This window comes from Rhinoderma darwinii, chromosome 2 (genome assembly GCF_050947455.1).
Source record: "Rhinoderma darwinii isolate aRhiDar2 chromosome 2, aRhiDar2.hap1, whole genome shotgun sequence".
Classification (NCBI taxonomy): Eukaryota; Metazoa; Chordata; class Amphibia; order Anura; family Rhinodermatidae; genus Rhinoderma; species Rhinoderma darwinii.
In genome coordinates this window covers 236,456,196-236,471,079 of record NC_134688.1, presented here as the reverse complement: position 1 = coordinate 236,471,079, position 14,884 = coordinate 236,456,196, and positions in this window count along the sequence as shown.

Here is a 14,884-nt window from a genome sequence, read left to right as displayed (position 1 = left end):
TATAGAATATTTTTCCTGGCCAGTTAGCTTTTTTATTGTGTCTCCTTAATCTAACTTTTTTGGTATTTCCTCATGGGAATTGGTCTGTGATATGACCGTTTCCCCCTTTTTTAACTGCTTAATTAATACAATTATTTATTTTTACTATATACCCATGTGAGTGCTGATATATCCTAGAGGGTTTTTTTGTTCTTTTCTGCTTTAATTACTAGGATAGCACCGTGTGGCATTCGGTCCACAAAATTTCTTGGGTTATTGGATATCAAATCTTTTATTTTTTTCATTAAGCCATAAGTCCCAGCTTCTTCACCAGCCTGGAATGTCTTTCAGCGTTCAGGGGCTTTGTGAATATATCTGCCATCATGTCTTCAGTTGGGCAGTACTGCAAGTCCAGAAGTCCTTGCTCTTGAACATCCTTCAGATAATGGAACTTCACATCAATATGCTTGGTTCTGGGATTAACCCTTTCCATCTGTGCAAGGCAACCTTGGTTGTCTTCAAAGACCTTTGTTGCTTCTGATTGTTGTTCACCCCAATCTGCCAACAGTTGTCTCAGCCATAGAACTTATTGACTTGCCTGTGCTGCTGCCACATACTCGGCTTCTGTTGATGAAAGTGTTACAGAGAGTTGTTTTCTACTAGTCCAACTGACAGCGCCACCTGAAAGAAAAAACAGATATCCACTGGTGGATTTTCTGTCACAGGGGTCTCTGGCCCAGTCAGCATCCACATATCCGTTCAGGTTACATTCATCACTTGCTGGTAACTTTAGTTTGAAATGCAAGGTTCCCTTTAAATAACGTATGACTCTTTTTACAGCATTCCAGTCCATCTGACTTGGCATTGAGACCTTTCTACATAAGATTCCTACTGCTGCTGCAATGTCAGGTCTTCTAAGGCTGAGTTCACACGACCATGTTACGTCCGTAATGTACGGAACGTATTTCGTCCGGAAGACCCGGACCGAACACAGTGCAGGGGGCCGGGCTCCTAGCATCATAGTGATGTACGACGCTAGGAGTCCCTGCCTCTGTGTGGAACTACTGTCTTGTACTGTAATCATAATTACAGTACGGGACAGTTGTCCGGCAGCGAGGCAGGGACTCCTAGCATCGTACATCACTATGATGCTAGGAGCCCGGCTCCCTGCAGTGTGTTCGGTCCGGGTCTTCCGGCCGAAATACGTTCCGTACATTACGGACGTAACATAGTCATGTGAACCCAGCCTTACAGTGGTAACATATAGCAATTTTCCTATTGCCTTCCTGTACTGACTGTCATTTGGTAGTAAAATACCTTGGGTGTTCATCTCCTTCAAGTAGTTGGTTTCCATAGGAGACTTTACTGGTTTTGCATCCTTAAGGCCAAAAATTTTGATCATTTCTTGAATCTTGTTCCTTTGGTTCAGAAGAAAACTGCCGTCTTCCTTTCTTTCAATTTGAATACTGAGGTAATGATTTATGTTTCCAGGACCTTTTGGTCTCAAAATTCTCATTTAGAGTTTGCAGTATTTTTTGTTTCATCCCCTTCTTGCTCAGAACAGACTAGAAAATCATCCACATATATGAGCACAAAAATCCATCCGTCTGTCAGCCTCTTTGTGTATAGGCAGGGGTCTGCCTTACTCCTCTGGAAGCCTTCATCTGTCAGCCACTTTGTGTATAGGCAGTGGTCGGCCTTACTCCTCTGGAAGCCTTCATCTGTCAGCCTCTTTGTGTATAGGCAGGGGTCGGCCTTACTCCTCTGGAAGCCTTCATCTGTCAACCTCTTTGTGTATAGGCAGGGGTCGGCCTTACTCCTCTGGAAGCCTTCATCTGTCAGCCTCTTTGTGTATAGGTAGGGGGTCGGCCTTACTCCTCTGGAAGCCTTCATCTGTAAGCACTTCATTGTGTCTAGGCAGGGGTCTGCCTTTACACCTCTGAAAGCCTTCATTTGTAAGCACATTATTGTGTATAGGCAGGGTTCTGCCCTACTCCTCTGATATCCTTCATCTGTAAGCACTTCATTTATTTTAACATTTCATGCTCTTGCAGCCTGCTTTAGACCATATGCTTTAGACCACTAAGGGTATGTTCACACGGCAGCGTCCGTAACGGCTGAAATTACGGGGCTGTTTTCAGGAGAAAACAGCTCCGTAATTTCAGCCGTCATGGCATGTTGAGGTGCTTTTCGCTGCGTCAATTACGGACGTAAATGGAGCTGTTTTTCCATGGAGTCAATGGAAAACTGCTCCATTTACGTCTGAAGAAGTGACAGGCACTTCTTTGACGCAGGCGTCTTTTTTACGCGCCGCCTTTTGACAGAGGGGCGTAAAATAAATGACCGTCGGAACAGAACATCGTAAGATCCATTCAAATGAATGGGCAGATGTTTGCCGACGCTATTGAGGCGCATTTTCGGACGTAATTCGTGGCTGAAACGCCCGAATTACGTCCGTAAATAAGCCGTGTGAACATACCCTAAGTCTGGTCTTTGTTCATCTTTAAATCCTGGTGGTTGTTCCATGTAAATGTTCTCAGTCAGTTCAACGTGCAGAAATGTTGTTTTCACATCAAAATGTTTAACCTGCATTTTTCTTGTAACTGCTACTGCAAGCAAGGTTCTGACGGTAGCAAGAGCAAATGTCTCATCAAAGTCCTCTCCATATTTTTGTCAATATCCCTTGGCAACGAGTCTTGCTTTTTATCATTCCACCGTGCCATCTGTATTGTATTTAACTTTAAAAGTCCATTTACAACCTATGGCTTTTCTACCTAGTGGCAGCTCTGTTAGCGTCCATGTTTTGTATCTCATATCTTCTGCAGCCTTGATCCATTTATTGGCTTCCACTTCTGGAAGCTGGGATACGTCTTCCCAAGATGTGGGTTCATATACAGTGGCGGTGCTTGCCTTCTAAGAGAGACGTACAGGTGGTTTACCTTTGTTTTCTCTTGTTGAACGCCTTGGTTCTGTACCTGGGTTTGGTAGCTTCCACTTCCAGCATTGCATTCATATGCTCCTGCAGATCTTTTTCTATTTTGTCTCATTTTATACAGTTTCCTCAGCAGAAATAACTTTCTCTTTAAACTGGATCTCTCATGCAGCTTTTGCAGTGCGTCCCACATGCCTTTTGCAGCGCTGTCATGTCTGATGTGGATAAGTTGGTCGTCCTCCACTAATAAGCTTATGGTGGCCCTTGCCTGTCTATTTTTCTTGTCCCATTCCTGATAATTGATCTCTGGTTTCTCTGTAGTAATGACCTCCCACAGGTCATCTCTGGATAGTAACATTTCTACTTTAACCCCTTCCCGCCGGATCACGTATATAAACGTCATTAAAATCGGTGGCTTACCGCCTTTTCACGTAAATGTACGTCATGGAGATGAAGCTGGCTCAGGAGCTGAGCCAGCGACATCACCACCGGATGACAGCTGTATGTTACAGCTGGCACCCTAAGGTATCGGCCAGGACCGGAGCTAGCCTCCGATCCGACCGATTAACCCCTCACATGCTGCGTTCAATAGAGATCGCAGCATGTGAGGAGTTTATAGCCACCGGCACCCCAGCAACGTGATCGCTGGGTTGCCGGTGGCTGCAAAGGCGATCGGAGGGCTAATGCTTACCTCCCGATCAGCCTGTAACGGAATCCTCCTATGCCCCGTCGTCGGCGGGGCCCAGGAGGCTTCCGGTAACATCGGCAAGATGGCGCCGGCTCAGCTTCCGGCTCAGAAGCTGAGCCGGCGTCATCAGCAGTGGGTGTCCGCTGTATGTTACAGCGGACACCCCGATCTATCTCCAGGAACCGGAGCTAGCTCCGATTCCTGGCATTAACCCCTTCGATGCAGCGATCCATTGTGATCGCTGCATCCTAGAGGTTTGTAGAAAATCGGCAGCCTTGCCATGCGATGGCAAGGCTGCCGACTGCTACCATGGCAACAGGAGCCCTAACAATGGACTCCTGTCTGCCATTACGTAAGCTGATTAGGCCCCGCCCAGAGGCGGAGCCTGATCGGCTTGCTGTCAGTGAACAACTGACAATTCCAATACATTGCACTACATAGGTAGTGCAATGTATTAGAACATCAAACAAACAGTTGGACATTCAAGTCCCCTAGTGGGACTAAAGAAAAGTGTAAAAAAAAAGTGTAAAAAAAAAAGTAAAAATAAAAGTTGTAAAACATACAATAAAAGTTTCAAATAATAACACAAAACACAATCACCCTTTTTCCCTTATAAGTCATTTATTATTGAAAAAAATAATAAAGCCATACATATTTGGTATCGCTGCGACTGTAACGACCTGAACTATAAAAATATTATGTTATTTATCCAGCGCAGTGAATGCCGTAAAAAAACAAAAAAAAAAACACTGCCATAATTACTGTTTTTTTGGTCACCGTCTTCCAAAAATTGAAATACAAAGTGATCAAAAAGTCGCATGTATCCAAAAATGGTACCGATAAAATCTATACCTCGTCTCGCAAAAAACAAGCCCTCACACAGCTCCATCGATGAAAAAATTTAAAAGTTATGGCTCTCACAACTTGGCGACAGAAAAAATACATTCTCTTTCCAAAAGCAATTTTATTGTGCAAAAAGTTATAAAAAAGTTCTATAAATTTGGTATCGCCGGAATCGTACTGACACTCAGAATAAAGGTAACATGTAGTTTATAACGTACGGTGAACGGTGTATATAAAAAAAAAAGTGGCACAAGCTGGGCATGACATATTTGACACTGAATTGGCATATCTAGGGAAACATTTTAATTTGTACCTTCCGCAGCGCAATCATTTATGGAAAAGACACGTGGGGTGAAAATGCTCACTACACCTCTTAATAAATGCCTTGAGGGGTGCAGTTTCCAAAATGGGGTCACTTCTCAGGGGTTTCTTTTATTATTTCACATCAAAGCCTCTGCAATTGTGAACCAATACTTTATAAGTCGCCAAATTAGGCCTCAATTTTACATGGTACTCTTTCACTCCTGAGCCCTGTCGAATGTCCAGGCAAAAGATTAGGGCCACATGTAGGGTGATTCTAAAACAGGGAAACACTGCATAATAATTGAGAGCTGTCTTGTTATGGTGGCACAAGCCGGGCACCACATATTGGCGTATCTAAGGAAAAATTCCCATTTTCATTCTCCCACATCGTGTGCACACGAATTTCTGCAAAACACCTGTGGGGTTAACATGCTCACTACACCCCTAGGTGAATACCTTGAGGGTGTTGTTTCCAAAATTGGGTCACTTCTGGGGGGGATCCACTGTTTTGGTCCCACAGGGACTTTGCAAATGCAACATAGCGACCAGAAACCAAATGCAGCAAAATCTGTACACCAAAAGCAAATGGCGCTCCTTCCCTTCTGAGCCCTGCCGTGTGCCCAAAAAGCATTTTACGACCACGTGTGGGGTATTGCCGTACTCCAGAGAAGTTGCTTTACAAGCGTTGGGGTTCTTTTTTTCCTTTATTTGTTGAGAAAATTAAAAATTTGGAGCTAAATCTACGTCTTATTGAAGAGAAAGGATTTTTTTTATTTTCACTGCCCAATTCTAATAAAATCTATGAAACACCTGTGGGGGCAAAATGCTCACTACACCCCTAGATGGATTCCTCAAGGGGTGTAGTTTTCTCAATGGAGTCACTTTTTTGGCGTTTTCACTGTTTTGGTACCTCAGGGGCTTTGCAAATGCGACATGGCCTGCGCAAACCATTCCTGCTAAATTTGAGCTCCAAAAGCCAAATGGCGCTCTTTCCCTTCTAAGCTCCGCCGTGTGTCCAAACATCCGTTTATAACCACATGTGGGGTATTGTTTTACTCGGGAGAAATTGCTTTACAAATGTTGTGGTGCTTTTTCTCCTTTAGTCCTCGTGGAAATTAGAAAAAATTAGCTAAACCTACATAATCTTTGAAAGAATGACGATTTTTATTTTCACGGCCTACTTCCAATAATTTCTGCAAAAAACCTGCTTGGTCAAAATGCTCACTATACCCCTAGATAATTTCCTCAAGGGGTGTAGTTTCCAAAATGGGGTCACTTTTGGTGGATTTCCACTGTTTTGGCACCGAAAGAGCCCTTGAAACCTGACATGGTGCCTAAAATATTTTCTAATAAAAAGGAGGCCCAAAATCCACTGGGTGCTCCTTTGCTTCTGAGGCCGGTGCTTCAGTCCATTACCACACTAGGGCCACATGTGGGATATTTCTAAAAACTGCAGAATCTGGGCAATAAATATTGAGTTGCGTTTCTCTGGTAAAAACTTCTGTGTTACAAAAAAAATAGAATAAAAATGAATTTCTGCAAAAAAAAATGAAATTTGAAAATTTCACCTCTACGTTGCTTTAATTCCTGTGAAACGTTTAAAGGGTTAAGAAACTTTCTAAATGCTGTTTTGAATACTTTGAGGGGTGAAGACTTTTTGGCGGTTTCTAATATATAAGGCCCTAAAAGCCGCTTCACAACTGAACTGGCCCCTGTAAAAATAGCCTTTTGAAATTTTCTTGAAAATGTGAGAAATTGCTGCTAAAGTTCTAAGCCTTGTAACGTCCTAGAAAAATAAAAGGATGTTCAAAAAACGATGCCAATCTAAAGTAGACATATGGGGGATGTTAATTAGCAACAATTTTGTGTGGTATAACTGCCTGTCTTACAAGCAGATACATTTACATTTAGAAAAATGCTAATTTTTGCAATTTTTCACCAAATTTTGGTGTTTTTCACTGGTAAATATTGAATTTATCGACCACATTTTTCCACTATCATAAAGTCCAATGTGTCACGAGAAAACAATCTCAGAATCGCTTTGATAGGTAAAAGCGTTCCGGAGTTATTACCACATAAAGTGAAATATGTCAGATTTGAAAAAATGGGTCTGGTCCTGAAGGCCAAAATGAGCTTGGTCCTGAAGGGGTTAAACTTCCATAGCTGGTAATTGTCATTGTTCAGTTTGGCCACTGTAAGTTTCAGCTCTGAGCTGCCGCCATCTTCCTTTATATGTTTCTTACTTGTATTCAGGAGATGAGACCTCCTGGATGATTCCTGGTATCAGTCTGATCACCAAGCTGTGCTGTTCTGTTCCTTGTCTGTGACTGGGCCCATAACCTGTTGCAGTATTTGCAGCTTTCAACAGCACTCAGACATTGTGGGAGAATCAAACTGGTTTTACTTGGGACAAACAGCAACCAACATCAGTAACAATATCAAGATGGAGAATACAAGAGATGACATACACATCACCACTAGAGGCGCTACACATAGATAATAACTTATAGTTAACACAGCGCCATCTACTGTCAGTTCAAGATAGTTCCTCCAGCATTAAGCTGTTATATTTGTTGGAATATTACAACATCTGAAGTGCAGGAGGGAACCAAAGAGGCCCCCAAAACTGTCTAACAAGTGCTCAAGTGCAGACAAGACATGAATGTAGTGAAAAGTTAATGCCTTCTCTTAAAAACCTAGCAGATTAGATAGCTGACCTGAAGAAAAGGTAATTGTGCCAAAGTATAGTGACAGGCAGCCGCTTTGTGATTCCGGATGTGGCGCTGTCAGTAGGCAGAGTTACCTGCATAAACACCTTAGATCTATTTTGCCAGATATCTCAAAGAATATGGAAGGTGTAACTTCCATATTTCCCACTACCCAAAAGCCGGTGGGTACAAGTAGACAGACCACTTGCATTGTGAGTACAACTACTGCCAAGCCAAGGGCATCTATGGTGTCTGAGAGGAATATGCCAACAATGACGTTTTCAGGAACCGTGCAGTGGTTTAACATGTACAAAGGTTATGGGCTTATTAGGAGACATGACACCAACAACAATGTGTATGTACATTACGGTGGAATTGTATGGAGACATCCTGATCCGCTTGTCCGCCATTTGAATAAAGGTGAACCTGTGGAATTTAATATTGTTGATGGACTGCAAGGTCCAAAGGTGGATAATGTAACTGTCAGGGATCATTACCATGTATATTGTCTGAAAAATATTATCCTCACACATATGTATATACATTTCAGTTCTTTGTGTAATATACTGATATATATAACAAGTTCTTTGTTCATGTCGGACACACCTATGGAAGACACCGCCCCCTGGAATGCAAAGAGGAGTGTGCAGAAGAATGTATAGGAAAAGTTACAGCTGGGGAGCGAATAGAATTTAAGGAAGTCCCACATCTATAGGGAGGGGCATGTGTCTTCTCTGTGTGTGTTTCTTTGTTCTGAATAAAGTTCAGTTCCTCCTGGCTGACATTGAAGCTGTACCTCAGACATTTGTGTGGTGTACTTCTCTCCAGGCATGCCTTCAGCTTTCAATTTACAGAGGTGGTTATTCGGTGTGAAATACGGACCTGACATAACTGGGCCTAGTGCTGCCCCAGTAAAGGCAAATGGGTATCCTGTGCAATGTGTTAGGAGTGCCCTTTATACGAGGACTTCCAATATGGCCACAGCATTGTAGAGGACTACAATGGACAAACAAGGGGGAAGTGTAAGAGGGGTGAACATGGCTGGGATAAATGATTGTAGTCTGTGTAACCTGTATTCTGCTGTACTATGCGTATGCTGTAACTGTAGTTTGTTATTACTGTTATCTGTCTGGTTATATTTGTAGAAGCAATATTTTTACTAATGAAAATATGACAGATTGTACTGAGCATGCCCAGAAAGCCCAGCACAGCAGACTGAGGAAAGTTCTAGAAAGGAAGAGGAGCAGCAGGAGGCGAAGCTCTGTGCTAGAGGAGCAGACAAGAGAGTGAAGGAAGAGAGACTGCAGAGAGACTCATGAGAGGAGAGTGTAAAGAGAGACTACCGAGAGACTCCTGAATGGAAAATCTGGAAAGAGAGCAGAATTTAGAGAAAACTGTGGAGACTGAGACCGTTACTGGAGTGGCTGAGAACTGCTGGGACTGTCCTCACTGATGTGGCAGGTGGGAGCTGAGGAGAAGCCTGTGACTGGGATATGTGGATATTTGCAGAGACTGATATTGTGTCACTGTATAACCCACAGATACTCATTTAATTTCTGAAGTAAAGTTGTGTAAAATCTGCCACCTGTCTGGTTCCTGTGCTCATATATTGCGCTGGTTGTGCCACCCTTACAGACTTGACAAGTGGACGCTGGCAAGTACCAACACAAGAAGGGGAGCAAGAGAATACTGTGTCTGTTGTTTCTACGAACCTGTTGCCCTTCAGTCTCATGATCACCTTCGGTCTCATGAACGCCCCCAGTACCTTTAACCCGTTAGTGACCGGCCCATCGTGTTTCTACGTCGGTCACTAACGGGCCTTATTCCGATGCCATAGACTTTTTACGTCGCGGCATCGGAATAAGTTTACAGAGCAGGGAGATGTCAAATCTACCTGCTCTCAGCTGCTAGAGGCAGCTGAGGGCTGGGGGCGTCCCTGCTCTGCCGGGTGAGATCGATATTAGTATCGATCTCACACGTTTAACCCCTCAGATGCGGTGCTCAATAGCGAGCACCGCATCTGAGTGGTTTTGGAGAGAGGGAGGGAGCTCCCTCTCATCCCACCGACACCCAGCGATACGATCGCCGAGTGTCTGTGTCTCTAATGGCAGCCGGGGGTCTAATAAAGGCCCCCAGGTCTGCCTGGAGTGAATGCCTGCTAGATCATGCCGCAGGCATGACCTAGCAGATGCCTGTCCGTGTTAAACGGACAGGCAGTAATACACTGCAATACAAAAGTATTGCAGTGTATTACAATAGCGATCGCAGAATCGCATATTATAGTCCCCTAATGGGACTAGTAAAAAAGTGAAAAAAAAGTTTAATAAAGTTAATTTAAAAAAAAATGTGGAAAAAAAATGAAAAACCCAGCTTTTCCCCTTACAAAATGCTTTACTATTAAAAAAACAAAATAAAGTTAAAAAGTTACACATATTTGGTATCGCCGCGTCCGTAACGACCCCGACTATAAATCTATTACATTATTTAACCCGCACGGTGAACGGCGTAAAAAATTTAATAAAAAACTATGGAATAATTGCTGTTTTATGTGAATACTGACTTTAAAAAAATGTGATAAAAAGTGATCAAAAAGTCGCATCTACTCCAAAATGGTACCAATAAAAACTACAAGTCTTCCCGCAAAAAAAAAGCCCTCAACCGCATCGGTGAAAAAATAAAAACTTTACGGCTCTTCAAATATGGAGACACAAAAACAAATAATTTTGAAAAAAAAGCGTTTTTACTGTGTAAAAGTAGTAAAACATACAAAAACTATACAAATTTGGTATCGTTGCAATCGTAACAACCCGCTGAATAAAGTTATTGTGTTATTTATACCACACGGTAAACGGCGTAGATTTAGGACGCAAAAAAGTGTGGCGAAATTTCTGTTTTTTTTCTATTCCCCCCCCCCCCCCAAAAAAAAGTTAATAAAAGTTAATCAATAAATAATATGTACCTAAAAATGGTGCTATTAAAAAATACAACTTGTCCCGCAAAAAACAAGACCTTATACAGCTATGTCGACGCAAAAATAAAAAGGTTATAGCTCTTGGAATGCGACGATTGAAAAACGTAAAAAATAGCTTGGTCATTAAGGTCCAAAATAGGCTGGTCATTAAGGGGTTAAACGAGCCATGAAACGGTGCTCAGGAGATTAAAACTATGAGTCGGTGTTAATCTATCTTGACAATTGTGATTTTTTTTTTTTTTCGATAAATTTCAGGACCACTTGGAACACTTAAAGGAACAGTGTCACCAACATTTTTTTTTTTTTATATCAGTTTTATGTTAGGGTTTTATTAAAAACGTTTATATTTATTTGTGTGTTTGTGTGTTACTTTTTTCTATTTTTACACTTTTTCTTCCCTATGGGGGCTGCCATTTTTTTTCCATTTCTGTATGTGTCGATTAAAGACACATACAGACATGGAATACGGCAGCTCCAGTCCCATAGGGACTGCGAACGGGGCCCGTTCCATCCACTATGGTGTACGCCGTGTGTGTGGGAACGGCGCATGCGCTGCTCCCACACAGTCCGATTTGAAATGCGCGCCGTCCGGCGCCATTTTCCTGTGGACCGGAAGTCGCGGCCGGGCAGTAAGATTACTACTTCCGGTCGCGGCTTCCGGACTTGTGCACATGGAGCAGCGGCAGCAGACGGAGCGGACAGACCGGAGGGAGCGGCGACGACTGGAGCAGGTAAGTGATTTCTATGTATGTTCATGTTTCAGTGTGTTTTACTAGTGTATGTAAACCTTCTACACTGTGTGTTAGCTCAAAAAATGGCGACACACAGTGTAGGAGATTAGACCGTTCAAACCCCTCGTTTCTCCCGGCACTAGCCAGGATGAAGGAGGGGGGGATTCTGAGAGCTCACTAGAGCGAGGGATTTTTTCCCAATTTTGCAGCATAAAGCAATGTGGTTGCTTTACCACATGCAATGCTGCAATTTTGGGAATTGCTCCATCTAGTGACCAGTGCTGGGAAATATTATAAATTGAATCCAATTTATAATATTTCCTGACTCGTGAAAAAAATAAAAAAAATTAGAACAATGTTTAATCACCTACACACTAATTGTTTAACTAAAAAAAACAAAACATGTTTTGCTGGCAACACATTCCCTTTAAGAGTCTTGTTAGCCTCGCCATAACTTAGCCATGAAACAGTGCTCGTGAGCACTTTGCTGTACAGTCGCCCTTGTAGATCAAGCCCCCCACCTCTGCCCTGTAGATCGTGTTATACAGCCCCCTCTGTCGACAGCACCCCCCACCTTCCCCTGTAGATTCTGCCACACAGCCCCCTGTGTAGATGGCATCCCCGCCTCCCCCTCGTAGAGTGCCATACAGTCCCACTGTAGATAGCACCCCCCACCACCCCCTTGTAGATAGTGCCATACAGCCATCAGCAGATAGTGCCATACAGCCCCCCTGTAGGTAGTGCTATACAACCCCCCAAAAAAAAAATATTATACTCACCTAGGCCATGTTCCTGCGACGAACTGAGCTTTTACACAGCCTTAACCCTACGGGATCCTTGCGTAGTCCAGCGTGATCCAGTGACGTCATTGTGCTGGCCTGAGCAGGGATCCCGCCCCTGCACCTGATAGGCTGCAGGCCTGTAGCCTAGTTAAGGGGGTTTTCCCGTGAGGGACATTTGTGACATATCCACAGGGTATTCCAAGACAAATAGTAGGACAACAGCACACGTCTCCAGATCTTCAAAGTGGTTTTATTGTCAAAACATCCACGACAAACAGGCTGTTTGTCGTGGATGTTTTGACAATAAAACCACTTTGAAGATCTGGAGACGTGTGCTGTTGTCCTACTATTTGTCTTGGAATTTGCATGATGCCGGAGTGGGTTTGGCTGGCTTGACATTGTGCTCCGCACCAGACTCGGGACTTGTGCTGCTTCAAAACCTTCTATTTTTCTTCATATCCACAGGATATGTCATAAATGTCAGATAGATGCGGGTCCCACCTCTAGGACCCGCAGCTATCTCTAGAAATAGGGCCCCCTAAACCTCAATCTAGCCTTTTGTGCTCACGCTGCCTCCCGGCCCCCTACTGATTACATGGTCAGGAATTACGAAAACCGCGTAGCTCGCATGCTACGCTGCTTCGGTATTTGCCATTCACTACCATGGGAGTTACCGAAACAGCGTAGCTCAGCGAGTTCTGCCTTCCTGGTGTGGACTGGAACAGGCTTGGATTTGTCGTATTACTTCACGGCACCATGCAACACTGCAGATGCTCCAAGGCTAGAAACGGATGAAGGTTTTGGCAACCGGATACTGGTGAGTTCACTGGCAGCACCAGGCTTAGAATCTTGCTTGCAGATAGGGAACTGGACATATGTGGCATGAGGCCTTATGCTGCCCTCAGACATGTCAGCATAAAAATCTGACTGATCTGTTTTAACTCTATCGTGATGCTGTGGCATGACTTGAAGAGGGCTGTGCACGCACAAAGCTTGATGAACTAAAACATATTTGAAGGGAGGAATGGCCCAAAATTCCTCCTCAACGTTGTGCAAATCGTATTTTATGCTACAGGAAACGTCTGGTGGAGATGATGGAGATCTACAAGCAGGAGTGAACCTAGCCCCTTTGCTGCCTGAGGCGAACTATAGAAAGGCGTCCCCCCCCCCCCCCACAAATCTATCCAAGTAACCACAGCCGGACGTTCTGACTTTCTGCTGAGTTCAGCGGCCCAGTGCGGATGGCATGATGCAGTGACGTAATCGCGCTAGGCCGCTGACGTCAATAGCGTGCTCTTGGACTGTTGTGGACCGCAGGCCTAAACCTGGCTGTGGTCTACTAGAGAAAACGGTGGGGCAGGGTGCCAACGGCCCAGGGCTGGCTGGCACATTTTAGCCTGGAGGCAAGCACACAGCACTTTCTCAAGAGTAGCGGCCCATTTTGGGGGCATTGTGCAATTGTTGAGTTTGTCCTCCATAACACCACCGCTATAGAACTGCTACATGTCAATGGAAAAATCTTCCACCAGAGGAAAAAATGGTTCCCAGTGGTGGAGTAAAAGAAAGCTTCACCCGAACCTGGGACGGGTACAATCCAATACCTGAACATATGAAGTGACGGCCGGGCACTGTCATCCCTTCAGATGGTTGGGTTCTGGATCGTACCTAGCTCTTCCTGGTACCCCTGATAGCGGTGGGTACTGGGGTAATAATGGGAGGTTGTGCTAGCATTTTTACTGGTTAACACTAAGCCCCAGCCTTAGTAATGGATGCTGTCAGACAGCGGCTATTACGAAGACGGTAATATAGTATAAAAAAAAAAGACATACTATTTTTTTAATTGAAATAAAAACTCCCTCACATAACCCTCTGACCATTTTATTAAAAAAATGTAGATTATCAAAGTAATCCAACGAATCTACGACGTTGTCCAAATGGTCCAGCGGAACCTGCAAAACATAACCAGTATGAAAAATAATACTTCCACTCACCTACTGCAGTCTTCTGTCTTCTCCCCTGCGCTGCAATCGAAACTAGAGGTCAATGAACTGTAGTTCCTATTGTGGCGCACAGGAACTAGAGATCCGGCAGAAATATTAATCGTTCTTAATTCTGATGCATCTGGGACGTCCCGTGCAACAGAAAATGCTAATGCATGGACTCCTAAAGTCCCTGTATTGGCTACGTGACCGGGGTTACTAGCAGTCACATTGAAGTGTTAGGTAAGGGTGTGGGGCAGGAGGAGGCGGCAATTCAAATGAATTGACGGGCGGTCCTGCATTCACAGCAGGCAGGGCCTGGCAATTCATTTCAATTGACAGACAACTCCTGCGATGACTGCAGTGGCTGTCGCTCTTAGATAAAATGGCGCCTGTCTTCCCCCTAGAAGCGACGGTCGCTGTGGGTCCTTGTGAACCGTACATGCCACGAAGCATGCACAGTTCAAAGCTAAAATGGCTCCAGCAGGAGATCGGAAAGTAGGGATGGGAGCCGACCCTATACCCTGAGTGCACCATATAGCACCTGTGTATGTGTCATACAGAAACACGTACACAGATGCTAATAAAGATGGCTGCCCCCATATTTATTAGTACAAATATATGAATAAATACAGTTACATTAGGGAACTTTAAAATAGTTAGAAAAAATAGGTTCATAACTTAAAACACAAAAAAATACAAAAAACTTTCCTTAAAGGAACAGTGTCATCACAAATTATTTTTTTATATGTTAAAGATGTTAGTGCTTTATTAAAAACGTTTATATTCATTTGTGTGTTTGTGTTTTACTTTTTCTTATTTTTACACTTTTTCTTCCCTATGGGGGCTGCCATTTTTTGTTCCATTTCTGTGTGTGTCGATTAACGACACATACAGACATGGAATATGGCAGCCACAGTCCCATAGGGACTGAGAACGACTCCCGTCCCATTGACTTCAGTGTACGG